Here is a 9107-nt window from a genome sequence, read left to right on the forward strand (position 1 = left end):
TGGACAGCAACATGCAGAAGAATGAAACTAGATCATTTTCTCACACCATGCACAAAAATCAACTCAAAATGGATAAAGGACCTGAACGTGAGACAGGAAACTATCAACACCCTAGAGGAGAAAGCAGGAAACAACCTCCTTGACCTCCACCACAGCAACTTCTTACTTGACACATCCCCAAAAGCAAGGGAATCAAGAGCAAAAATAAACTGTTGGGACCTCATAAAGATTAAAAGCTTCTACTCCTTGTTTTATACAAGAATCTGAAGTTGAGGTTTGCTGCCCCAAGTTACCCAGATGATTAGTAGCTTAAATTTAGGTGTCCTAAATTTTCCATCACACAATCAAGACTACAGTAATGTGCATCCATACTGCCAACTCATCTAGAAAAAACTTGATGCCGTCTCTTTGAGAGTACTTAGTACTACAAACCACTTTCTGATATACTATCTCCTTTAGACAGAAGATTCATTATATATCAAGTTAATGAAAATAACAGTTCAATGAATGATGTTTCCATAAGTAATACTTTTGGTTTAAGTGTTCATTAATATTAAGCAGTTAACAATACAACCTTATTCTTAAATTTTCAGCACCTTACCACTTTTGCTGTTTTTCACTGCCCTAACACAATAACTAAATTATTTCTACAAGTTTCTCAATATACCCCATTATAATTTCTCCCTTTCAGACAAATGTTTCTAACTCTGAGTTCTTGAAATATATCTCAGACTTTTCCACACTTGTTCTTTTGCTTGTTTTTTTCTTTGCTTGAATTTCCCTTAAAAAGTTTAAATTCTAGGGACACCTGGGTGGCTCAGTTGGCTGACTAAGCACCCAACTTTGGCTCAGGTCATGATCTCACAGCTCTGTGCTGACAGTTTGGAGCCGGGAGCCTGCTCTGGATTTCGGTCTCCCTCTCTCTGCCTCTCCCCCACTTACAGTCTATCTCTCAAATGAACATAAGAATTTTTTTAAAAATTTAAATTCTAACATTTGAAATCTCATTATTTTAAATAAATTTAGTAGAAAAATTAAAAATAAATCAAATATGTTTGACAAGGAAATGGAAGAACTGTAAATATATATATATATTTACATATATATATATATATATATGATGTCCTTTTTGACACAAACAAAAAGTCCTCCCTAATTTAAGCATGAAAAGATGTGTGAAAGGATATAAAATGCTAACATCTCTGGAGGAGAGGAAAGAGGACGTTATTAACTTATATTCTGTTTAACTCTGTATTATTATTCAGATGAACTATTGATTTAAAAAACTCTGATACATTTATACTGAGGGAAAAATGCTTTAGGCATTCATCTCAGGAAGCTAGAAAAGGACAATAAAACAAACCAAAAGGAGCTTTCAGATGATGGACTGAACATGTGGGTCTATTCTACTTCCCAAGGTTTCAGCAAATTAAAGAAAACAATATTTCAAAAAGAAAAATCCCATGGCAATACTGGAAATCAATAAGGTGAGATACTAGGATTTGGAAAGTTGAGAAAAGTTAGAAAATATGAAACAAGATGGGATCGATTGAATGAAAATCCCCGTCAAGAAAATTAGAGCCTTAAACAACAGAACTCAGGTGGGCCTGAGAAGCAATAAATTCAAGGTCAGCATATACAAAGAGAATCAGATGATGGTGTAATTGTCAGATATTAATTAAAGAGCTGTATTGAGAACAGCTGGATCTTCTGTATCTCAGAGAATACAGAGCATATGTTGCTGGCAGCACTGACTTTCCCAGTCACCCACCCAAAACATCAGAAAAGAAAAAAACCCCTGCTTTCTAAAGAAAGTATGTTATCTGTGTAGGTGGAAATCCTATGAGTTTTGAGCCTTAATGAGGAAGCAGAGTAGAGTTTGCTGTCACTTACATTTCCACATCAGGTAACAGAAAGGTATAAAAAGAAAGAAAAGGAAGTTCCATCTAGGAGAGAAACACATGGGTTCTCCGGAAATGTTGGGTCCCCAGCAATCCTGCCTACCCTCTTCCATCCCCATATACCCTCCAGGGAAGTCTGCCTGTCACACAGAGCATGCCTATACAATTAACATATTCCTTCATTCACAAATATAAAATGAGCCAACAAAGTTCACCAGATATATGAGGAAAATCAATACATGCAAGTGAAGAATCAATATGAACAAAACAAACCCCAGAGTAAATAGAGAGGTTTCTGAGGAATATGAGTAGAGGGTGAACCTTGGAAAAGATTCTAAATAGTATCTTGAGATAATCAAAAAGTATTGATATCCAATTAGTTGTATAATAAGCATTTCAAATATACATATACAAAATAGAATTCTGGACTACCAAGACTGCTCCCCACCCTCCCCTCCCAAAACCCCCACAAAACCTTGGCCTTTCTCTATCTTTCCTCACTTCAGTTAATGGTATTACCATCTACTGAATTATTAGGCTAGTAACTTAAGTTACACTCTTTATTTCTCTCCTCCTTACCATATCTAATCCAGCATTAAGCCCTGTGGTTGCTGCCTTCAAAATATACCAAGTGTCCTTCTCTGTCTGACTTATTTCGCTCAGCATAACACCCTCAAGGTCCATCCATGTTATATGTTTGCACGTATAGGAGGATTAGGAGCATAACACCCTCAAGGTCCATCCATGTCATATGTTTGCACGTATAGGAGGATTAGGAGGAACTTAACGGAGGACCATGGGGGAGAAGAAAGGGAGAAATAGTGAGGGAGAGGGAGAGAGGCAAACCATGAGAGACTCTTGAATGGTGAGAACTGAAGACTGATGGGTATGGGGGCGGAGTAGTGAGATGGGCATGGAGGAGGGCACTTGTGGGGATGAGCACTGGGTGTTATATGAAAACCAATTGACAATAAACTATTTGTAGAAAAAAAAACAAACTTCTGCACAGTGAAGGAAACAATCAACATAATTAAAAAAAATATATATATATATATATGCCAAATGTCCAATCACATCTCACCATCAACCCTACCACCGTAGCACAAGCTACTACTATCTCCTCTCAAACATTACTCTTCTACTTTGTTTCTTGTTCTCTATGACAGAGACTAATAATTGTCTTACCACAACATATATGATCTCATGAACATAAATTTTGTTTTTAGCATTTAGGCAGAAATGTCCCCTGCTTTTTTTTTTTTAAGCTACATTTTCCAACCTCCTTTGAAGGTTAACTATGTGACAAGTTTCTGGCCAACTACACATAACTGGAAATTTTTGGGAGAATCTTCTGAGAAAGTATCTTAAAATAGAGCCAGACTCGTTAGACAGGGACCTAACTGACCAACCTGCATTCCAAGTTATTTGAGACAGAGCTGAACTAGTCAGTCCTTCATGTATCCACCCAGCAAAGTTAAAACACACACACAATGATTTTCACAAAAGGTCTTGCTATGCTCTATCTAGTTCAATGAAGGTAAGTGAGAACTGGGTTGCCACTGCTCAAGACCAAGAGTCCTGTCATAACATAGGAGGGGACAGAGCAAGAGTGAATAAAAATGCCATGAAATTTCCCAATATTTTGAGGATGGCTTTTTCTTCATTGGTTACTTGTTTGGTTTCCATAAACTTTATTTTCCAGAGCTCTTATGAAGCTGGTTCAGACAGCTTCTGAATGCTTTTTCACGGTTTTTCAAGGGAACAAAAACTTGGAGCTTCTTATTCCACCATTTTGTTGCTATAACTTTCCTTTAACATTTCTTATGGTGTGGGTCTTCTTTCAATGAATCCTCTCAGCTTTTGCTTGCTGAAAGGGTTTCTTAACTTCTATTTTGAAAAATTTTATCACTCTTTAAAGAATTCTAGATTGGTGAGGTTATTCTTTCTATTACTTTAAAGATGACATGCCATAGTCTTCTGCCTTGCATAGTCTCTAACAAGAAGTCTGTTTTTATTCTTATATTTCTTCCCCTATAATAAATGTGCTTTCCTCTCCCATCCCCCTAAGGTTTTCTCTTTACCACTGATTTTCAGCAATGTGATTATGGTATGTCTGATAATTTTTTTTTTAGGTCTATTCTCTTCAAGTTTCACTGAGCTTCTTGGGTCTGTGGGTTTACATCTTTCATCAAATTTGAAAAACTTTTGGACATTATTTCTTCAAATACATTTTTTTACTTTCTCCTATGAGTCTCCAATTACATGTACATTTTACCATTTGGTATTTTCACACGTTACTGATGGTCTACTTTTTTTAAATCTCTTATCTCATTATGCTTTATTTGTATAATTTTTCTCTTTTTTCTTAAATATTTTATTGTCAGGTTGGTTTCCATATAACACCCAGTGCTCATCCTAACAAGTGCCCTCCTCCATGCCCATCACACTTCTTCCCTCTCCCCCACCCCTATTTTGTATAATTTCTAATTCTGTATCTGCAGGCTCACTTATCTTTTACAGCATCTAATGTGGTATTACTTCCATTTTCATCTCTAAAAATTCCATTTGGTCTATCTATACCTTCCATTTCTTTCCTTATCATGCTCATATTTATTCTACCCTCTTGAATATATGGAATGTATTTGTAATAGCTCTTTTAACATCTTCTTCTGTTAGTTCAATCTTCTCTGTCATTTCTAGGTCTGTTCCTATTGATTTGACTACATTATGGGTCATATTTTCTTGCTTTTATTGTATGTCTATAATTTCTTACTGGATGCTGAGAATGATAAATTTTACATTTTTTGGTTGCTAGATTTTGCTTTCTTCTTTAGTATTTTATTTTATTTTGGTGTACATTAATATACTTGGAAACAGCTGGACTCTTTTGAAGCTTGCTTTTAAGCTTATTGGTGTTGAAGGGGCATTGTCCCAAAGCCTTTAAAGTAGGGATGACTTAGTCTTTCTACTAAAATGATGGCCTTCTATTTTCTGTCACAGGTGTTATGAGTCTTTCCTCTCTGGCATATAGGAAAACAGTTTATTTCTAGCTATGTGAGTTCCTAGAACGTTCTACCTAACATTTTCAGTGGTTCTTTTTCTTGTCTCCAGTATTTGACTAGTCAGTAAATGAGTACTCAGTCTAGTACTCAATTACTGAAGGGGATCTCCTTCATAGTTATCTGGAGATTTCTTACTCTACATTTCCTTCCTTTCTGGTACTCTACTCCACAAATTCTGCCTCTGTCTGCCAAAGTCCAATATCCATTTCTTCAATTCAGTGAGACTCCAAGCTCTGTTTTGGTTCTCCCTACCAGAGCTGCTATGCAGTAAATTGGTATGATTGTAGGGCTCTCTTTATCCTTTTCTATAAGAAATCAGAGTCCCAGGCTGCCACCTTCCCAATGTCTGAAAACTGCTTTTCTGTATTTTTCCCAGGGTTTTCTTATTGTTTAAGGCAGAAAGATAAATCATGTCCCTATGAACTCCATCTTCACTAGAAGCAGAAATGTGACATTTACTTTTCATGGATAAGTATACACTTATCCATATACACTGTTTCATTCAACAGAGATTAGCATTTAAATAATAATACCATATTATATATATTAAAATATGTCATAAATATTGTAACAATTATAAATTAATTTTTCTTAGATTTAAAATAGACTCAATCTAGAAACAAAGCATGGGAGATTTAACTAGAGCAAAACAATACAATGTACTAGACACCTTGAAAAATAAATGACAATATAGGAATAACAATAACAAAGAAAATGGAAGGGACAGGAAAATGAAACTGTTAAAAAAATTTTAATGTTTTTATTTATTTTTGAGAGCAAGAAAGAGGATGAGTGGGGGAGGGGCAGAGAAAAGGGGGTGTAGACATAGAATCTGAAGCAGGCTCCAGGCTCTGAGCTGTCAGCATAGAGCCTGACGCAGGGCTCAAACTTGTGAACCATGAGATCATGACCTGAGCTGAAGTTGGACACTTAACCAACTGAACCACCCAAGCACCCCAGAAAATGAAACTTAAAAAAATAAATTTACTTTGGGGCACCTGGGTGCCTCAGCTGATTGAGCATCTAACTCTTGGTTTCAGCTCATGTCATGATCTCATGGTTTGTGGGTTCAAGTCCTGCACCAGACTCTGTGTTGACGGCATGGAGACTGCTTGGGATTCTGTCTCTCAGTCTCTCTCTGCCCCTCCCCTGCTTTCATTCTCTCTCTCTCAAAATCAATAAGTAAACATTAAAAAAACTTTTTTATCTTTCATAGTAGGAAATTGGTAGATAATGCTTATAGGTTTACATACAAAGAATTTTTCAAAAAACACTCATCAGAGCATTATAATCATTAGAAAAATCAAAAACTAATGTCTAATAAAACTGAGAAAAAACACTGTAGAAGGAAGATTTGAAATATTATAAATGCTCTAAATTATCTTTCAGAGTGTGATAGCAACATATTCTACCTGAAGTTGATTAGCTGATAAATAATAAAGAGTTTGAACTACATAATTTAAAACTATAATAAACCTTACTGGAAGAATTACAAAGCAAACTGTTAAAAGTAGTTGTCTTGAGGAAGTGAGACTGATAGTGTGGCTATGGGTGGGGAAGAATGACTTACTTTTCATTTTATACCCTTCTGTGCAGACTGATTTTGGAGGGACCGTGTGAGTATAGTTTTAATTAAAGAAACAGCTGAGGGGTGACTGGGTGGCTGAGTTGGTTAAGCATCTGACTTCAGCTCAGGTCTTGATCTCACCGCTGGTGGGTGCAAGCCCCAGGTCAGGAGCCTAGAGACTGCTTCAGATTCTGTGTCCCAAACCACCTTGTCTCTGCCCTTCCCCCATTCACGCTCTCTCTCTCTTAAAAATTAGTAAACATTTTTTAAAAAGCTGAGTGGTAGGAGAACATAAAAGCTTAAAACTTAAAAAAAACTACAAAGAGCATTCGTTTCTTGAGAGAGAGGGGGCGCAGGTGAGCAAGTGAGCGAGGGGCAGAGAGAGAATGAGAGAGCGAGAGAGCTCACGAAGCGCAGAAAGACAGAAAGGAAGACAGAGAGATAGAAACAGCACTCACCCAAGGGTCATGTTTTACCCAAACTGGGGCTCATGTTCACCCGAAGCAGGGCTAGAGCTCACTAAAACCAAGGCTTGTGCTCATCTGAAGCAGTGCTTAGTCTGACCTGAAGCAGGGCTTGTACTCACTTTTTTGGGGGCGGGAGTACAAGCAAGCAAGGGGCAGAGAGAGACAGAGACAGAGAATCCCACAAGGGGTTGGGGGAGGGAATTTCATAGGGCATTTTTAATAGGAAATTGATTAAATAATTTTTGTACAGGCTCACAATGAGAGACAATAGAATTTACTAGTTTACAGTACAGATTTCAGAGCCAATCTGTCTCAGTTCAAAACCCAGGCTTACCACTTGCTTACTAGATGTCCTCAGACTAATCAGTTAGCTGCTCCATGACTTAACTTTCACCCATATATAATAAACATATCTACTTTACAGTATTGTTATGAGAATTAAATGAGTTAATGTATTAGAACACTAATACAGTAACAGTAACTTGTGGTAAAAGTATTGGTATTATTATAAAAAAGAATGAGATCTTGCCATTTGACAATATGGATGGACCTAGAGGGTATCATGCTAAGTGAAATAAGTCAGACAGAAAAAGACAAACACTGTATGATTTCACTTATATGTGCAATCTAAAAAACAAACCAAAAAAAGAAAACTAGACTCAAATACAGAGAAAAAACTGGTGGGGGGATGGGCAAAATAGATAAAGGGAATTAAGAGGAACAATTTTCCAGGTGTAAAATACGTAAGTCGTTTTGTATGAGGATGCAGCATAGAAATATAGTTAAAAGTACTGCAGCAGCATTATGTATCATTCTCTGTCAAAAATAACCAGGGATCCTTGTAGAAATGGTTGATTCTAGTACTGGAGCAAGAAAAGTATAAGCTAGACCTGGAACATCTTACAGTACAAAAAGTAAGAAAGTGCTCAAAAAACAAAAGGATAGGGGTATCTCAAAGGGACACAGGACATACTGAAAGAGTTCCTAATGGCCAAACATACACACATACAATAACATCATATTGGATTATAACCCAAAATATAAAATATATTTATTTAGAAATAAAATACTTCAAAAAATAAAAAGAAAAGAAAAGAAAAAAGACAGAAATTGGCTGATATAACTAAGGGGAATCCAGCGACTCAAGTGACCAAGTCACTATCTTTTCATATCTTTCTTCCTCTGTGTTGGTTTTGTTAATACATTCTCTCTTAGTCCATTGCTAGCTCTTGCTATAAAAGAATAAAGATTTCTCTTAATATTCTTATATCAAGTTGTATGTTTACCTTCATAGCCACAGAATCAGTATCAAGTTTGTCAACTACACCAAGGATCAGAGTTGGGGCAGGGATGATATCCTCAGGAAGGGATACTGACAGACAAAAATATGTTAACTCTATGGACAATTAAGATGTACACACATGCCTCATTTTATCATGTTTTGCTTTATTGTACTTCCCAGATACTGCTTTTTTAAAATATATTGAAGGTTTGTGGAAACCTCATGTCAAGCAAGTGTATCAGTGCCATTTGTCCAAGAGCATTTGCTCATTTTGTGTCTCTATGTTACATTTTGGTAATTCACACAATAGTTCAAACTTTTTCATTATTATCCTACTTGTGCTGATTTGTGATCATTGACTACAACACTGAAAGCTCAGATGATGGTTACCATTTTTTTTTTAGCAATAAAGTACTCTTAAATTAAGGTATGTGCATTTCTTAGACATTATGCTATTGCACGCTTAATAAACTACAGTAAGTGTAGGCATAACTTTTATATGCACTGGAAGACCAAAAAACGTATGTAACTTGCTTTATTGCAATATTCACTTTATGTGGTGGTCTGAAACCAAACCTGCAATATCTCTAAGGATGCTTGCTCTGTTGAAGCAACTGCCTATCTATTTCAACAAAAATATCGGTGTATTTTTACCTCATACCAGAAAAAAAGTATAAATGAACTAAACCCATGTAAACATAAAAAGCATATATTAGAAAAACATCTAAGAAAATACTGACATAATCTTGAGAAGGGGAAACACCTTTGTAAAAAAGATAGAAACTAACTGCCACAAAGGAAAAGTTGCCAAGTTTGACAACATAAAAA

The 9107-nt window shown here is 36.1% G+C and overlaps 1 protein-coding gene across 1 annotated transcript in view; it reads right to left on the minus strand.

Moving 5' to 3' along the window:
* LOC120220686 overlaps window positions 1-9107 on the minus strand; it is a gene marked incomplete at its 5' end in the record, with an annotated part of 94799 nt that overhangs the window by 9277 nt on the left and 76415 nt on the right. The gene's annotated exons all lie outside the window — the stretch shown is intronic.

The sequence above is a fragment of the Hyaena hyaena genome, unplaced genomic scaffold (assembly GCF_003009895.1).
Source record: "Hyaena hyaena isolate Hyena2069 unplaced genomic scaffold, ASM300989v1 scaffold_724, whole genome shotgun sequence".
Lineage (NCBI taxonomy): Eukaryota > Metazoa > Chordata > Mammalia > Carnivora > Hyaenidae > Hyaena > Hyaena hyaena.